The sequence below is a fragment of the Ambystoma mexicanum genome, chromosome 3q (assembly GCF_040938575.1).
Source record: "Ambystoma mexicanum isolate Mex_15411 chromosome 3q, UKY_AmexF1_1, whole genome shotgun sequence".
NCBI classification, from domain to species: Eukaryota; Metazoa; Chordata; class Amphibia; order Caudata; family Ambystomatidae; genus Ambystoma; species Ambystoma mexicanum.
The window spans coordinates 1,074,584,393-1,074,604,049 of NC_090926.1; the positions used below are offsets into that span (position 1 = coordinate 1,074,584,393).

Here is a 19,657-nt window from a genome sequence, read left to right on the forward strand (position 1 = left end):
CAGAGAGCCGGTATTGCCTTTAGAGCAGGTGGCAGGCCAGTTTGTCAGAGGATGCACAAGATGCCAGCCATTTCCTCTCAGCCACCATACACTTGCCTTTAAGGGTGACAAGGTCATAGTCGTACTTGGCTTTGTGCTTCAGGCTGATCCTCATGACAGGGGGAAGAACATTGAAAGTGTCAGAGACAGAAGAGTGGAGCATAGAAAGGGCTGTGTCAGGATGTGAGTCAGCCAGCGTTGGAGGAGGAGGGGGAGAGAAAGTGGCAGCAAAAGCCTCAACTGACACACGCTTCATGGGCCGGATGACCGAGAAGGTAGGTGGCAATGCTGGGGTTGGCTTGGCCTGAGCAGTAGAGAGGGAGAGATGGAAGGAAAGGAGAAAGTGATCACTTCAAGAGAGGTGTAGTGAGAGGGTTGGTCAGGGGGAGGTCTGAGGACATGAGAATATCCAGAGTGTGTCCTGCAGAATGAGTCGGGCCAGAGGGAAGAGAGAGAGAGAGAGAGAGGGAAGAGAGAGAGAGATGGAAGAGAGATGGAAGAGAGACAGAATAGAGAGGGATAGAAGAGAGAGAGGGAAGAGAGAGAAGAGAGAGAAAGAGAGAGAGAAAGAGAGAGAAAGAGAGAGAGAAAGAGAGCAAGAAAGAGAAAGAGCGAGAAAGAGAAAGAGAGAGAGAGAAAGAGAGAGAAAGAAAGAGAGAGAGAAAGAGAGAGAGAAAGAGAGAGAGACTCCCAGAGGCCGCAAAAGAGTCCAGAGGAGAGACAAGAAGCATCCAGGTGGATGTTGAGGTCTCCAAGGAAGAAGAGTTGAGTAGTCGAGGCCAGGAGGGAGGAGGAGAGGTCAGCCTACGCAGAGTGGAAATAGGAAGTATGACTAGGTGGCCGATAGATCGTAGCAATGGTGAGAGAGTGGCCAGGAGAGAGTGAAAGCCAGCAGACAAGGCATAGAAACCACAAAGGCAGGAATACACTCCGGGAAGATCAAGGCTACACCCCACCCGGACGGTTAGATCTGGGTGTGGAGAGGATCTTGTAGTCATCAGGGAGGAGAGTGTCAAAGCTTATGACAGAGCTGGCCATGACCCATGTCTCGGTGAGACCGAGGACATGAAGATCGAGTTCTTCCATGAGGCGACAGATATGAGAGGAGTGTTTAACGGAAGAGCGAGAGTTGAGAGTGGTAATATGGAGAAGGTTGCCAACCTTGGAAGACTTCCGCAGAGGGGTACAAATTAGAGGTACGCCCTTCTGAAGTGTAGGGGGAGGATGACGTGAAGGGAAGAGGGAGGAGGAGAGGGCAAGGTAGCCAAGGAGGAGTCCGAGGTGGGAGGCAAGGAAACCGGACAAGTGAGAGAAGGCACAGCAGGAGAAGGAAGGAAGTTGGTGAGGCGCGGGAAGCGTCTATCAAAGAGGAGAAGGTTGGCCTGAGGGCCTTGGACCAGGACATGATTCAGGTAGACATGAATGAAGACCTTATAGGAGTGTTAGGGGGCCAGGAAGGACTCCCAACGGGTGCCACCATTAATGGGAGAAGAAGGTAAGGAGAGAGCACAGAGACCATATGAGGAGTCCATAGGTCTGGCGAAGGAACGACAAAGAGGATGTCGGTGAGGGTCTGTCTGGAGGATGCACTGGTGTAGGTATCAGCGATAGGAAGACCAGCGTTAGAGACCGAGATGTCCTTTTTTAACTTCTTCCTACCAGACTTAGAGAGAAGGGTGGGATAGTGAATAGAGAAACAGAGGATAGGAGAGACAGAGCACATAGGTGGTGTGGAGGAGAGGGGAGGGGGGGGGGGGGTCAAGACAGGAACAGCAAGACAGAATAGCACAATGCGGTACAGCCCAGGGCACAGCTAAATTCCAATTTACAGCACATGTGTAATACAGTACAGCCACAGGGTACAGCTAAGTTTGAATTTTCAGTGTTAGGGAGAATTCTCACAAAAGTGCTTCAACTTAGAGACCCCCAGCAACTTTGCTGGATTTTGAGGACTTGATTTTTTTACCTGGAAAGAGTGTGAGCCTTTTTTCCCTAATCTTTCATGTATTTTGATGTGTGTTTTACATTTGTTTTCTTTGACTTTGGAGGTTTAAGATAACTCCATGGGCATCTTTTCATGTGTGTTACACAGCACCCTCAGTGCAGTGACACAGGGATGCCTTTTTAGACTTCCCAAAGGTTTAAATACCTTCTCTGGGATAAACTACTGTCTCGCAGAGAATGTAAAGTGAAATTGACTTTACTAGTCTTTCCAAATTCTTAGACCCAGCCCACACCATCTTACAATGGAGTGCCGGAGGGGTTACATAGTATCCCCTGTGTCTAAATACTCATAAAGCAGACAAATGCTCGCCCTTTGCTATTGAAAAGGCTGGTGGCAGTGGTTTTACAACGAACTACCATGATTTTTCGTGACCGAGAACACCGGTAGCTAAAAATCACAGCAGCCATGTTTTTCAAGAAGTGCGCCTTAAGCCCCCTTGTCCCCCTTGTTTATATAGGTCCCGGTCTTCTTTTTTTGCCATTTAATTTCCGAAAGGTCCTTCTACAGTTTGTCTCTGCGCGCCAAACCAGGTTTGGTCCCTTTGTTTGTGTGCCTTTGGCAGGCTTCAGGACTGAAGACTGCCTCTGGAGTCTGAGTGTCTGGGGTGGGCAGGAAGTGAGGGAGGTGCCCGAAACTCCCTGGGCTTAGACTCCTAGGAGACCCAAATGCACTCTGGCGTGATTGGTTGGCTGACTGTCCGGCAAGGACAGCCATCCTGCTGGGTGAGTGACAGCTAGGCTGGAATGAATTGGAGAAAACAGTTTAAAAGGCGAGTCTCCAGGACTGGAGGGCACAGTCGACCACTGGAATGAAAGAACCGAAGACGAGCTGGAAGAGGACGGCTGCTACAACTCCTGGACCGTTGGTTTGCCTGGTGAAACCCTGCTGCAGGTCCGAATTGCCAAACTCAATTCGACAGAGAAGCTTCTTCCTTTGAGTTGGTGGGACCAATCAACTCATAAGAGACCTGGATACCATTCCCAAGGCTGGTTAGGATTAACCAGGGAGAGGGACACCAGCATGTGTTCTTGAATTTACAGCTACTGGAACTGAAATGACTCCATTTTGTTTGCTTTCTTCAACGATCCTGTGCAGTGCAGGAGTCCCCGACATCCTCCCTCTTGTACCGACGACTGAGGCTCAGGAACAGCGAGATCTGCAGGACCTGCCAGGAACCACAACTTCAGCCGCATTTGTTTCTTCATACAAAGGTACTGTGCCAACCCGATTGAGAGAACGCCACTCTCGCAATGAAAGTTCGTGAAACTTTCTCAACTTGCAAGCCTAATCAGCTTGTGACCCGACATATGATTCTTTTTCGCCTAAACTACTAAGAACTTTCGCAAAGACTTTACCGTTTGATACCAGAACTGCTCTTTCCTATCCAGAACACTAGCCCATTTACTTTGGCTTGGCCTATTGACTTGAACTCCTCTGGTGAACTGAAACTATTTGCAGTGTCTAAAATGTATATATGATCTATTTTACTTACCTTGTGCCTTTTGCTCCTTTCTAAGTACTGAACTGCTATTTGGCTCCTATTTCAGGGGAGCTCAAACTGTCTCAAAACCTTAGAATTTTGTATTGAAGTGTATTGGTTTATAATATTAAGTTGCCTTCTCCTAGTGAAATGTTTTCTAAATGATTGTGTAATAAATGAATACGTGTTTTTACCAAGAAACCTCGAGTATAAGTGTTTACTTGAACCACTGTGATTGAAGGTCCTTTGTGTAACTACTTGTACTGCTCACATTCACTCTTGAGATAAGCCTGGCTGCTCAGCTCACTACCAAAAGCTGTGTGGTACAGACTTATACCAAAGGTTGGTTTGGCTAACACCTGTAGTCCTAATTGTGGGTAGTGGTCCCAAAGGGTACTGCCTGCAATTCTGCCTAACATTCAGCAAAGGTGACATACAGTACAGCAACAGGCAGAAAGAGTGAGAGTCCACGTGAGGTTAGAGAGGTCGGGAAAGTCAGGGGGGAGGAGCAATTGAGGGAGAGGCAACTAACCCATGGTCGGCGAAGTGAAAGTGTACGATATTTCTGGCTCCAAAGCAGAGCGCAAGTACACGAGCGCCAGTCCCATCAAGGGGTTTGCTGTGTTGGAAGACCACCCAGACCAGGCAGTGGACACGGAGCAGACAGGGCCTTAGATGCAAACCTTTGATGAGAGGGTGAGGGGAGGGGCTTGGGGAAGGGTTAAAGCCTGCCAGTCACCAATAGGCCACTTAGTCCAGCTCCAATGCTAATCAGCGTGCTGGTGAGGTGGAGGACGACTCAGGGCTCCTTCAAGGTGTGCAGCAAAAAGGTGGCCATCTTGTACTAACCACGTGGACCACCAGGGAAATGGACTAGTCAGTAGATCTCTGCGTCTTGGGCTGTATGCCCGTAACCTCAACGTGATGGATGGGCTGCAAGAAGCCCCAGAAACACAGCGCAGAGGTTGGTGCCTTTGGAAGGGGTGCTTTGGTCAAAAAAGTAAAAAAAAATAAAATAAATGTTTTCTTTAAAAATGATAAAACAGCGATTATCCTGTTTTCAGCAGCAAGCCTACCTCTTGTGCGGGGTGCTGCAAGGGGAAAACAGTGCGGCATCATGCAGAGCTGGAGCACCCTCCGGGTGTGTGGCAGGAGATGGTCACGTCGTCTTGGCTCGAGGGATAGAAGTAGGGTGGATTGCGGAGTTGATGTGGGCCTTTGATGAGGGGGGCCGGCTAAAACCTGCCAGTACCCAATAGGCCACTTAGTCCAGCTCCAATGCCAATCAGCGTGGTGATGAGGTAGAGAAGGAGGACTCGGAACTCCTTCAAGGTGTGCAGCAAAAAGGTGGCCATCTTGGACTTACCACGTGGACCACCAGGGAAATGGCCAATTCAGTAGCTCTCCCTCTTGGGCAGTATGCCCGTAACCCCAACATGATGGATAGGCTGCAAGAAGTCCCAAAAACCGAGCACAGAGGTTGGCCCCTTTGGAAAGGGCGCTTTGGTCAAAAAAGTTTAAAAAAAATGAAAAAAGAAGAATAATGTGTATATATTTTTTTTTCCTTTTAAATTATAAAAAAAGCACTCATCCTGTTTTCAGCAGCGAGCCTACCTCGTGTGCGGGGTGCCTGCCGCAAGGGGAACACAGTGCAGCATCAAGTGGAGCTGGGGCACCCTCCGGGTGTGTGGCAGGAGATGGTCACGTCATCGTGGCTCGAGGGATAGAAGAAGGCTGATGATCTATAATCATCATCTATATTCTTGGAAAGGTTATTTTTAAATCCAAGAGTGCTGACTCAGTCCCATTTCGTGCTCTAAAACCAGATTGCTAATGTCCCAGTATATTGCGACTCTCAATGAATTCCTCAAATTGTATTTATGCCATTCTATCCAAAGTTTTCATGAGAAATGGCATTTTCGTAATTGGTCTGTAATGACTTGCTACCCTCGGATCCAGGTGTTCTTTTTTTAGAAATGGTAATATCCAGGATTCTTCAAGGGATTCAGGAACAGTGGACTTCTGGAGGGATGCATTTATCATCGGAGTAATGTGCGGAAGCAGGACATTAAGGCAATCTTTCATGGTTAGAGTCGGACAAACATCACGCTCACATGAAGTGGGTTTAAGGTTAGAAATGATAATTGGTATTTCCACTTCCGAAACCTGATGGAATGAAAATGAGGGCCTATTAGCATGAGTCTACATATTTACATCAGGCTCTGGCAACTCCCGTAAGGGCACCTCATCTAGGGTCCTAAAGGATTCAATAGCCTGTCTGTGTTTCGTAATTCTACTTGTAAGCTCATCTTGGAATTCTTGACAGCAGGCATCAGTGATGATGTGGCAGCCTTTCGACACTGTCTTGCCTTCATACTCCTTCAGAATAGCAAAAAGCTCTCTGGGTCGTGATTTAGCATGAAGGATTTTGCGATTGTAAGTAACGAGGTTTTCCGTACTGTTGGCCTGCTTACATTTCTTTACTGCAATTCTGTAGATTCGCAGTGACTGATCACTTGGCTTACTGTGCCAAGCTCTTTCTGCCCGTCTCTTAGCTTTCCTAAGTTCGATAATGCCATCATTAAACCAAGTATTTTTCATGGTTTCAGATTTTATAACTTTTGTTCCGATAGGCGCAGGAACATTGATTGCCCCATCTAAAGCCCTCTGGATATATTCTGCAGTAGCGTTGACACCTGAACTCTGTTATTTTTAGCCAAAGTGGGTAAAACCAAGGGGGCGATCCTTAATGGTGTCAGTTTTTTAAAATTTCAAACACTCTGCTGTATTTTCGGGTTAGAGTCAACCCGGCAAGAGCTCCAGGCAACATTACATCAAATGTGACCGAGAAGTGGTCTGACCAAGGACATGGCTCAGTAATAGGGGAAAGAATATCCAAATTGTATGATAAGACCCAGTCTAAGCAATTACCCACAATGTGTGTGGCAATGTTAAGTTGTCGGAATCTGACAGTTTCCAAGCCTGTGTTACAGAGAATTCTCACTTCTGTGCTAATTCCCTTCAACCTTAGAGACCCCAAGCTCTTTTGCTGGACTTTAGGACTTTTCATTTTTATAAAGTGAAATTGACTTTACTTAAACTTGTAACTTTCTAGATCCAGCACACACTATCTTACAATAGGGTGCTGGAGGGGTTAGTTTGTATCCCCTTTGTCTAGCTTCTCATGTAAACATTTTTATGTTATCCTTTCCTCAATGAATGGCTGGTGGCAGTGGTTTACTTTTTACTACCGTGGTTTGCATTTACCGTGGGCTGCGAACGCAGCTGCAGTAGGGCACCCAAGGGTGCCATTTTTGTCAAAAAAATGGCACCCTTGGGTGCCCTAGCTGTCAGTCACCATTTCTTTGTGGAAAGGTCCTTCTTGAGATTTACTCTGCACCCCAAACCAGGTTTGGTCCCTTTGTTCGCTTTGCCTTTGGCAGGATTCACAAGTGAAACCCACCTCTTGCTCCAGGGTGTCTGGTGGGGGCAGGAAGCGAGGGAGGTGCCAGAAACTCCCTGTGCTTAGTCTCCAAGAGACCCAAATGCAGTCTGTGGTGATTGGCTGGCTGACTGTCCGGCAAGGACAGCCACCCTGTTGGGTGACTGACAGCTAGGCTGGAATGAATGAGAGAAAATTGAATAAAAGGCAAGGCTTTTGGCTTGGAAGGCAGAGTCTACGACTGGACGAAGGAACTGAATAAGAACTCCTGGACAGTTGGTTTGCCCGGTGAAGCCATGCTACTCTGATGAAACTCCAAATTCGTATCGGCAGAAGCCCCTGCAAGGACAATTTATCCCCTTGAGTTGGTGGGACCAATCAACTCCTAAGTAACCCACCTGGACCTTCTCTCAGAGCTGGTTGAATTTCCACAGAGTTGCTGCTGGAAACCGAATACCTGGGGAGAGGAACACCAGATTGTGTGCATTGCTTATAAGTTGGCCAGGAGCTCCAGGAAGATCCTCTGGACTCCCACGAAGCAGGACTGACCGAGCCTGAGCCCCCTCAACAGAGTGCGGGATCCCAGAAGCAAGGAAAGTCCATCTTGACAGCCAGAAACCGCAGTGTTGCTATTTGCGGAAGTCGCGAGGAGCAGAAACACTGAAGTGCCACTTGTTTGAAGATTGCCGGTTGCGAGCAGTGATCATTCCCTTGCAGTGCAGGAGTCCCCAGAAGTCCTCCCTCTTGACCCCACGACAGAGGCCCAGTTACAATAGACATCTGCTGCACTTTTTCTTCAATCCAAAGGTACTGTAAAGTCTGAGGGAACATACCTCTTATTGTAGAGTTGCTTGCATCATCTACTACTCACAAGCCTAAACAGCTTGTGGCCCTACATTGATTCTTCTTTTCTTCAAATACTTCTAAAACATTGTGCAAAGACTTTTCTTACTTACCTACCAGAAGGGCTTCAGCTCATATAAGACTTTTGCCCACTGACTTAGGCTTAACCTGTTATACTGAATGACTCTGCTTAGGGGATCCAAAAGTATTTGCCTGCTTAAGAATATTTGTGGTCTCTTGTTTGTTGTAATAACCCTTTCCTCTGACAAAGTTCTAAGAGTATTTTAAATGCAACAGTAAGATATAATGTCCCGAGCACCCTAATTATTGAAGTCACATGAGGGTGTAGGTTGTGACTGTGGGCCATTCCAAAAGGGTCTTTAATGATTTAAAAACTAAGAGTGTATAGTTTTGGAGTGTATTTGTGTGTTGCTTTTATATTGCTCCCTTCTGAAGAAGGCTTATTCTAACTGACTGATCAATTAATAATTGTTTATTCAAGAAACCTTGTGTGTAAGTGTTTATTTGAATACTTGTCACCGTGAATCTCTGTGTAACTCCCCTACAGCTCACATTGACCCCTCTTGAGATAAGCCTGGCTGCTCAACAAGCTACCAACCTGTGTAGTACAGACTTATACCAGAAGTTGTGTTCCTATTGCCAGGAGGTCGGGTTTGTTGTAGTGCACCCAAATGGTACTGCATACAGTCTTGCCTAGCACAGATGGCTTCTTCCCTTGGGTTGGTGGGACCAACTAACCCCTAGACGAAATTTGCTGAAAAACCTCTCCCTGCTGGCTGTACTTCTTTGCTGCTGCTGGAACCGAGTGCCAGGAAAACCAGAATCGAGTGCATCGTCTTTAAGCCGGACCAGAACTCCAGGAAGATCCAGGTGACCCTCCTGAATCAGGATGACCCAAGCCTGAGTCACCTCATTAGAGTGCTGGACTCCAGAAACGAGGGAAGCCCATCAAGTGTCCAAGATCCGTGGTGGTGCTATTGACCGGTAGCTGAAACCGCAAAGTGCTGCTGAATTCGAACAAGCCTGTAGCTGCTACTGACCTTCCAACAGCAGTGCAGGAGTCCCCAGACGTCCTCCCTCTTGTCCCCACGACTGAGGCCCAGCACCCCAGGTTCTGCAGGACAGCAACGGGAACAGCAGCCAGCTGGATCCTCTTCTTCCTACCTAAGGTACTGTCTTGACTAAGGGGTACTTACGTCTTGTGTGTGTAGCGTGCTTGCTCTCACTGGAGACTGGCAGTAGCTGCTTTTTACTACAAACTTGCTAAAACATTGTGCAAGACTTTTGTGCTATCTAAAGAAGTGTCTCAGCTCCATAGACATTGTTCAAATTGGCTTTGACTGTCGTGGCTATCTGCAACTCTTCAGACCCATTGACTTTGGTTCTAACTGTCCCTCGTAGGTGGTACATACGTATAACTTGTATTGCTGGGAAAGGTCTAACCTAGACTTCATTGGGACATTGAATAGTATTCACATGCTCTGAGAATCTGTTAACCTTTTCCTTCTCTACAACCTCAGTATTATAAAAAGTGATACATTAATGCCAAACATTGTCCTAGTAATTTAAGCCATCTCAGGGTGTAGGAAGTGTGTGTGAGGCATCCAAAAGGGGTCTCAACTTGCTTATCTTAAATCTGAGGAAGTGTTGAAGTGTATTTTATTGTTGCATATTGCCCTTTTTAAAGAAGGCTTACTTAAAACTGACCCTTAAATAAATAAAAAATGATTTTACTAGAAAACCTTGAGAGTAAGTGTTATTTGTATACTTGTAACTGTGAATCTCGGTGTTGCCTCTCTACAGCTCATATTTACCCCTCTTGAGATAAGTGTGGCTGCTCAGTCACTCTCCCAACTTGTGTAATACAGGCCTATACCAATAGGTCTGTACCTAATAGGTGGATTACCCATTACCAAAAGGACAAGGCTGGTGTAGTCTCCCACAACGTTACAGCATCCAATCTTGCCTAACAGCCTGCATCATTGATACTGCACCTGGCCCTGCTTTATTTTTAAAGGCATACGTTAAAATAACCCAGCAGCAAAAGATAACTACTAGGTCTCTGATTTTAACTAATAGCTGCAAACAGTTCTTAAAACACTGGTGTAGATATGGGTGGCCTATATGCAAATACTGATCGACATAGTCGGATTCACACTCAGTTTAGCAAGTAATACTTTGCAGTTTTCAATGACTAGGCCATTGGATGTGTGTATCTTCAAAGAGTTTCTGTAAATAATGGCCACCCCCACCCCATCTGGCCAGAACACGATCAGTTCTCATGAGGTTATAACCTACAGGTGTGGCTAAAGCAGCTGCGTGATTGGTGGCATCATTAAGCCACATCTCCGTAATAGCCAAGATATCCAAGTAAGATTCCACTACGAAGTCCGAGATCTCAACTCCATGCGCCACCACTGAGTGTGTGTTCAATTAAGAGATTTCTAGAGGGTGTGATGTTCAAACCAACTATATGAGCTACTGCTTGCATGCAGCTGCCCAGGAAACCATGAAATTGGATTACGTTGAGCACCACGGCTTGTGTGTGGCTTATAGGATAATGGCACCGGACAGGGAATACCAGAGGTACAAGGAATGGAGAATAAAAGATTTACATCTGACGAATTTGCCTTGTATGTAGGAGGATTGTGGGAATAGAGAAAGAATTCCATCCAAGAAGTGAGTTTTTGAGAGAAGATGGGAGGTTTTTATGCAGGGTCTGTGGGGATATGGGATGAGCCATGACACAGGATTGTGGCAGGGGTCAGAGGAGGAGGAAGGGGTGAATGGTGGAGAATCAACGGCAAGAATTCTGCATATTGTATTGTTGCAGACTGTCTGCTGAACGAGGCAACTAACAGCTAACAGCTCTAACATGGAATACCTGGAACACAAAGTCACTCAGTTATATTACTGTGCATCTTTACTCAGTTTTCTTTTAAAAAGAAGGGAGCCGTCTCAAAAACTAACAGGTGGTAGCTCATGCTGAAAACATTCAGGTTTCATTTATCTTTTGTTTGCACATTAAATCACCCTATCAGGATGTTAATTCTCCAGCCACATGGTGCATCTATTGTTTACTCACATGCAGTGCTATTTGAGCAGTAGGATCAAAACAGATGACACGACGTGACAGCATCAATATTGGTTCTGTTTTAGACATGTATTTGACCGACAACACTTTTGCTTACTATATTAGACGGACACAAGGTGAAATATCGATCATGTGCAACAAGTTATAACAGGTTTGTTCTTGTCTGAATCCTTGCCTGTGGGCTGGGGAGTTCCGCAGGGCTCGTCCCTGTCTCCGATATTGTTCAATCTTTATATACACACTATTGGACATCTTGGCTCAGTTTAATCTCATTATCATTCCTATGTGGATGATACGCAGATATATGTAAGACTCACCCAGCCAAAGGCAGAAATTGAGCACATATGTAGATGCGTTGAAGAAATTTAAACTTCGATGCAGGACAATATGCTTCACCTAAATCCATCAAAAACTGAGATTATTGTCTGTGGTCCCAGGAACAAACTCAATACTGAATTGCACTCAATACCTTGCCCGACCCTGTTCGGACAAACTATGGACTACTCGCAGACAGTGAGGAATCTGGGTGTCATTTGGCAATCCAATATGAAGGGCAATCCTCAGGTGAATCAGATGGTGAAATCCTGTTACTATCAGATGAAGCTGTTGAAACCATTGCTCCCATTCATCTCTGAGAAGGATCGCCCTATGGTGGTGGGCTCCCTCGTGAACACAAAAGTGGACTACTGCAATGTGTTGTTGACTGGCTTGCCTAAACACGTCAGATTTTTTTACTGTCTCGAAGAGATGGTGTATCAGGTTTTTGAAAGAGCCTTCCTTGGCTTGCAATTCTGGAACGAGTACAGTTTGAGTTGCAATGTCTGCTGTTTAAATGTGTCCATGATCTCGCCCCAGCTTATTTAGTATCGAAGATTAGAAAATATATACCTTCCCGTGCATTGCGCTTATTGGACAAATATCTGCTTGTTGTCCCTCCCTCCAGAACTATGACTTGGGGTGACCAACACCTTTTTGTCGTAGGCCCCGAGCCTGGAACTCTCTACCGATACATCTTCGTCAATTGGATTCTCTAATCGCCTTCTGTAAACACTTTAAAACATGTCTGTTTGTGTAGTATTTGAATTGACAGGCTTTTAGGTTATCATCATGCCGTCATCTGCGTCTAGATGCATCTTGCATCCTCTGGGATATGCGCCTATATAAATGCAATAATCAAATGCAAATCAAATCACGTCCATAACTACAAGCAGCCACGCAGTATTGAGAATTGTAATATTAGGATTACAATTCATCAAACGAGCTCAGGACACTTCACCACCAGGCTTCACTTAATGTGCTTGTTCTCGAAAGCTGAACAGAGTGAATCACAGATGCTGAAACCACGCCAATGATTTCTTCGGCTGAAATGTGGGTTGAGCATTGGGGCTGGGTTCCACCATCTGCTAAGTGAGGGGGATCGTCCATCTGCTCTATCACATCCCAGGTGCATGGCAGGGGCTTTTCACCAAAGGCACAACTGTGATGCTGCCCTTTATGGAAACATTGTAACCATTAAACTTGACGTTATGGGCAGACAAAGTGGAAAGGAGATATTAAAGCTCAGTCTGACCAGGGAATTTTGTGGAGCTGTACAGTGCAGAACACTAATTAGAGAGAACAAGAGCAAACTTTGACAAACAGTAAACCATGAACTTAGTACAGTTTACACACCATCAGGGAGAGTAGGAAAGAGTCACTGGGTCCTCAGCTCCTCCAAAGCAGTCCTACCCTTTCCAAGATGGGGAACTTCCATAAAAAGACTGTCTGTCGAGCAGAGGAAGGAAGGCTGAGGCAGGGCCTCAAGAGCAGCGGGAAAGCCACGCACATGCATTAACCAATCCGGTGTCCTAGCCAAAAAGTGCAAATACCTGAACATAATTGAGCAAGGGCAGTCCATTGGAGCAGGGCAAGCCGGGTGATAGTGTCCTAGGCTCGTTTGATGAATTGGAATCCAAGCACTACAATTCTGAAGACCAAATTGTTAGACGAATGTGGGAACCCGGAGAGAGGGAGAAGTGCGATGCAGGGGCATGTTCGAAGTAGAAAGATCTTATGTTCGAAGTAGAAAGATCTGGAGTGAGGAGGTGGTTAGTATGAGAAAGTCTTGAAAATGGAGAAGGTGAGGAGGGGGGTGAGAATGTGGTGAAAGGCGGTGGAAATGAGGAATAAGAAGAAAGGGGTAGAAGTGAGTCAGGAGGAGAAGATGGAGAAGGGGGGTGAAGCCTGGAGAAAGAAGGTTGATGACCAGGAGAAAGAAAGACAGGAGGTGGTGGTACTTGCAACAGAACTACAAATTAAGCAGGACGACAGAAGTAGGGAGATAGAGGGCAAAAAGGATTGGAAAGACTAAAATGTTGGTGGAGGACCCAGCAGTGGGAAAGAACTAGAGAAGGAGAAATAAATAACAGGAGGTAGAGGGAAATCTCATGGAAAAAGAAACAGATTGAGATGAGCGTAGAACATACAAGAGATAAGGGTCAGGCAAGGAATAAGCGTCAGGCAAGGAGGGCTCAGAAAAGAAAGAAATCATCAGGTGTGTCACATACTGGGTTGAATGGAAGGGTGGGGGAACGATCATGTGGCAAGGCTTTGAGGCGGCAGCAGGAGAAGACAATGAAAATGTAAAAGTTAAGGGGAGGCAGCAAAATAGAGAGGCTTCCCCGAGGTACACCCTCCAAGGCACAATCTCGAAGGCTCTTTGCCTGTCCCGAGCCTGTTTCTCACATCAGCATCGGAGGGAGCAGGAGCTCCACTGCAGGAGCAGTGCCCTCTCCTCGGATGGGCCCCCACCACCACGGTAAGCCCTTGGGCATTATTGTGTTGCAACTAGCCTGTTAGGCTAATCATCAAAATATCTAGATTTGTCTTTCAGCGTACCCGTAATTTCAGAGGAACGCATCTGTGCACTATAAAAGGGTTTGTGCTCATTATCCAGTGGCACTCGCATCGGCTAAACCACGAGGTTTGGCCTTCCAACATGGCCGCCTGCTTCAGTGAGATGCCCGCATCTGTGTTGCTACAACAGCATCTACAAGGCTGCATAGGATTGGCTGGAGCCATCCTCTTTACTTCATCCCCATTCGCCGGCAGGCGAAAAGCCAGCACGCCCTCCAAGGAACAACCTCGAAGGCTCTTTGACTGTCCCAAACCTGTCACAGCCGATCACGCCGATCCGCCAAACCCCTGCCCAACTTGGCTCAGCTACCTGAACAACTATATCCAAGGTAACAAGCACGACCACCCAAAGTTTAAAGACACATTTCGTACTGTCACTTTACCACACTGCCGCATGCACTAAGCTGCTCACCAAGCCACTTGCATATGTAAGTTGTTTCCTATCTGCCTGATCTGTATTAACTCACCCCCACTGACCTCCCTGATTGGTCCATCGTTCTTATCGGCCGTCTGATTGCACAAGCGCCTCTTGACTATATCTTCTTTCATCCACCACTATTGTGATCCGTGCCCTATTTTCACCTCACCGATATGTCTGCGCGCATCTTAACATTTGCTCGAACCCACTGTTATTGACATAATGCTTTGATTGTGCCCACATCCACCTCTGAGAACATGCATTAGTGTACCCAGTTAACCGACTACCCATTTGTAGCTTGAAGTGCTTTGAACTGCCAGACTATTTCTTCTTTCACCAGTCAGCGGCTGTATCATCACTGCACCCGTCCACCAGACCTGTTAGTGCGCATATCGCATATTGCCTCTCTTTGTTTGTGCCTTGCGCACCACTTCAGTGTGTAACTAGCCTGCCTATATAACATACAGTATTGTGCCCTTCTAATTGACTGGTTATGCCCTCTTGCCTCGAAATGTGTATGTTGTATACTGTATACCTGGCCTTTTGACCACGCTACATAGCCCGGCCGATACTCCAACCTATGCTCCACAACACTAGCTAATGCACCGTACCGCACGTAATACACCTATGTACCCCTGCTCTGTGTGACAACTGTGCCCAGATTAAGTATGCCTACGTGTTGATTTGGCACAGGATACTTCTGCGCATCTGCGCCTGGCACACTGCCATTGCCTATAATTTACATGTGCCTTTAAACTCGCCCACACTGTATTGTATTGCTCCCTTTGTCTGTAGCCCCCTACGCCTGTGCATCCATGCCTATTTCGAATCTAGATAGCTGTGCATACCTGAACCTAGCCCTTGTGTTTATGCCTTTGCAACTAATGTAACTGCTCTGCACCTAGGCTTCAGCACATACCTTGAACATCGATATCTATGCACTGGTGCCTATTCTGAATTTAGGTACTTCTGCATCTGTGCCCATTTTGACCATAGACATTTATGTATTGGTGCCCATTTTAATTCTTGATTACTGCGCACACCTTGAATCTAGCCCTATGCTCATGCTGATTCTTGCCGTTGTGACCGCTGCATCAGTCTTGCATCAAGATATATATGCCCACCTTGAATCTAGATATTTATGCATCTGCGCCTAACCTGTTTTTGATATTTGCACATATCTGAACTTACTTTAATGCCACACCTATGACTAGCTAGTCACGTTACACACATATGTATTTGCCTCTGATCTACACTGTCCTATTGAGGATTATCCTATATCTACTAAGGATACCAGATTATACCATGCCTTCACCAACGCATGCATATGTAACACTCCATAACAAACCCCTTTGTCTAAATGGCCTGACTACGAGACCTTGCTGTCTCCTCCAAAGAAACCTCAAACTCTGCGCCAGACTCCCCAAACTCTATGAGCCTCTAGCCAAAATCTCATACTCTCCCTATTAACACTACAAGAAACCTAAGAGGCCAGCAACCTCACTCCAAAGACCTAGCTCACAAAGCTACCAAACACGCATCACCCACTCCAACTTAATAGTCGAATTTATCAAGACCACAATGCCCACCCTAGGCGCTACCCCAACACCCAGGCACCACCCTTGGAGCCCACACAGACCAACATAAAAGGAGCTCTAATCAATGCCCGATCTATGGCGGCCCATGCAACCGAAATAGCCGACCTTCTCCTTACGGAGAAAATGTATTTCCTTGCTATCACTGAATCCTGGCTGCATTCAACAGCCGGCTCAGCGATCATGCTAGCCATCCCCAAGGACTACACCCTTCTAAGAATAGATCGCACAACCTCTAGAGGTCGCGGCCTAGCCATAATTGCAAAAACAAGCTTAGCACTGAGACTCATACCCCCACTAAATGTAGACTCCTGTGAATCCCTCACCGCCAAGCTGACCATCTTTGATACCCAGACTCTATCCATTTACCTCATATCCATATCATATCCAGGCCCACTAGGCTCTTTTGAAGAAGATCTCACTAATATCCTCTCTGACAACCTCAAAAACTCCTCACACTGCCTTCTTTTAGAAGACCTTAACCTTGGCTTCAAAGACCCATCAGATCATAACGCCATGCAGATCAATGACTCCCTTCAGGAATTAGGGTTCACCCAAAAGATTCCGGGCGCTACCCATACTAAAGGTAGAACTCTCGACTGGATAGCAGTGTACAACTGCCAGACTTCCATCACTTGCTCTATACCGTTGCCCTGGACTGACCACCACCTGATCTCCATTTGCCTAGAGGTGACAGCCCCTACACAAACCGACAGCATAGATCCCGCCATTCCCACTAGATACCAAAAAAATATTACCACCGACAAACTCATCCCCCTGATTATACCCACCTTGAACTCCCTTCCCGCCCTCACAGACCCCTTCATGTTAGTAGAAGAGTACAACAAAGCAATGCTATCTGCCCTAGACACTATAGCGCCATTGAAAGTCAGAAAGAGCAAACAGAAAAAACATGTGAATACATTGTTCTCTCCCCACCTGAAAGCAATCAGACTGGAGAAATGTAAATGCGAACAAATCTGGAGACTAGAGCCTTCTGACACCAACAAAAACAACCTTAGCAAACTAGCCTCCCTTTACAAAAAAGATTATCCTTGCCAAACAAGAATCATGCAACCAGCGCATCGCCCAAGCCAAATCCAATACTAAGGAACTGTTCACCATCCTCAAAGATAGAAACGCCTATCCAAGTCCCCGATACAGGCCTTAAAGACAAACGCTGGTGCGCCAGTATTCAGAACACCCTATCTAGTGAAATATCGACTCTCCAAGCCAAGATCAATAATAAAAAAAGAAACACTCCTTCGCGCACCAATTCCCAATAAAATCTCCACACCCGTGCCCTTGACCACCCCGCCTACCATTCCCCGTACTATTACCTCACCCCATTTCCACTTCAAGAAAGTATCCGTCCTAGAAGTTGAAAAAGTCAACCTTACCCTCAAACCTTCCAACTGCCACGGCAACCCGTGCCCAGCACAAATCATAAAAGATGCTGCACGTGTCCTCTCTCCATTTATCACTATACTTATAAAGGCCTCATTCCCCACTGGCACCATTCCCCAGAACCTGAAACAGTCATGGGTCCTCCCTCTCCTCAAAAAACAAACACTTGACCCCTCCATACCCACCAATTATCGCCCCATCACCACAGTTCCATCCTGCTCAAAATCTTAGTGTTGGATCTGGAGGTACGCCACCTTGTCTATCTGGAATGCAACCATCTCTTAGGAGTGCACCAGTCAGGTTTTAGACCACAACATGGAACGGAAACTGCGCTTATTGACCTCAACGCACAAATTGACGCTTTGAGAGATAATGGCAAGACAGCACTATTACTGCTACTTGATCTCTCGGCGGCTTTCGACCTGGTCGACCATAAGATTCTCTATAACCATCTGGGCTCTGCCGTTCACTTGTCACAAGAAGCTATAGGATGGATTCAATCCTTCCTCGATAATAGAACAATGCGGGTCTTCTCACCTTTAGCAGCCGCTGACCCTATACCTATCACTTGTGGTGTGCCCCAGGGCTCCTGTGTTTCTCCTACTCTGTACAACATCTTCACAAAGCCCCTTTTTGATGATCTAGATGGCCTGGGTATCCCCTACACTAACTATGCAGATGATACACAGATCCTCATCCCGTTGACGGGAGATTACAACAAGGATTTGGCCTTTGTGAACAGAGTGTAGCTCATCATCCAGGCATGGATGGCCTCCCATGGTCTATGCCTGAATGACGACAAAACGGAACTCCTCATTCTCGGCACACCCGCCAACCTCCACAAATTAGGTCAGCCCTACTCAAACTTCAAAATGGACAATGTCATCACAGAAGCCAAAGAAGTCAAAACCCTCGGATTCTATCTAGCCTCTACTTTAAACTTCAAAAAACAAGTTAACTCCATGGCCTCAGCTACAGTTTACGCCTGTAAGCTAATTAGCGCAGCCAAGCCCTTCCTCTCACCGAACAATTGCATTACCTTAGCAAGAGCCCTTGTCTTTTCCAAATTGGATTATTGTAATGCTTTATATGTGGGGTGCAATAAACACATTACCAATAAGATCCAGATTCTTCAAAACAATGCCCTGAGAGTAGCCCTAAGCATCCCCAAGAAAGCCCACATATCTGACCGTAGAAGAGCTAACAACTGGCTTTCTACAAAAGATACAATTCTCTTCAAAACAGCATCCCTGACACAAATGCCTACACCATGCTGCCCCACAATACCTCATAGCCAGATTCTACAGGCAATCATCCAATCGACCCTTGAGAACAGCCAACGCCAACCTTCTATTAGTGCCCAGACTTAACCTTGCACTAAAACTTGCGGCAGCAGCTTTCCGGTCAAAGCCGCCCAATACTGGAACTCGCTCCCACCGACAGAGAAGAACTACCTCATCTTCGCTTCAGATCCAACCTCATCGGATGGATTAAGGAAAATGGCATCTGACACCACATTACTTTCAGATAACACTACGTGCCCTATCTGCATATACTGTACATATTTGCTCACTTGATTCAATCTGCCTTAATTATTTATTTAATGTATGCTACTTTACAGCAATGTAACCTAAGCTGAACAACCCTCTTTTGCCTTCTGCGCCCCGATACCTTCGGGTCTGGCGCGCATTATAAATATTAAGACAAACAAGCAAACATACAAGACTGTCAAGAATCATTGAGGAGAAAGAGCAGCAGAGGATGTGGTAAACCAGCGTCAGGTGTTGGAGGCCTGAAGTAGGAGGGCACCAGTTCACCAAGACTACCCACCAGCTCATGTGGCATGCCGCCTAGTAGAAGCTTTGGGTCCTGGACCTGGTGGTTCCAAGCATCCACTTTATTGCTGCCAAAGGGTCTTGGGACGTGCAGCATCAAAGGGGGCCTCCTACGAGCTCAAGACATTGGGAGAAGAAGTAGAAGATGGTACACTGAGCCAAGAAGACTTTTTGTGCACAAACCCACCAGACTGAGTGACTGAGAACTGTTAATATTGCCCGAAGGAAACTGGGATTGTAAGGCTAATAACTCTATCCCAGAGACCTTTTCCCTTATTGGAACCCACAGAGAAGTCAACCTACCATTTTAAATAAACTGATCGTTTTTTTAACCCCTTTCTTCTGGTGTTTGCCTCTCATGGATTCCAACTCTGCTTCTTAACAAGGGGGGACATGCTGTTCTTTGGTGGGAGGGTGAACAACTAAACCGGAGTGTAAAAGTCATAGCAGTAGAGGAATTATGTGACCTCAGCGTTGGAGTTGTATCGAGGACGGCTCCGTGATTGTGGGGCATCTCAGATGAGGCAGCGTGATTGAAGTGGGGCATATTGTTCTATCGAATGGAATTGTGGCGGTACGTATG

General features: G+C 46.3%; 1 protein-coding gene across 3 annotated transcripts in view; it reads right to left on the reverse strand.

The window, feature by feature from the left end:
* DUS1L (dihydrouridine synthase 1 like) overlaps nucleotides 1-19,657 on the reverse strand; it is a 249,797-nt gene that overhangs the window by 18,938 nt on the left and 211,202 nt on the right. The gene's annotated exons all lie outside the window — the stretch shown is intronic.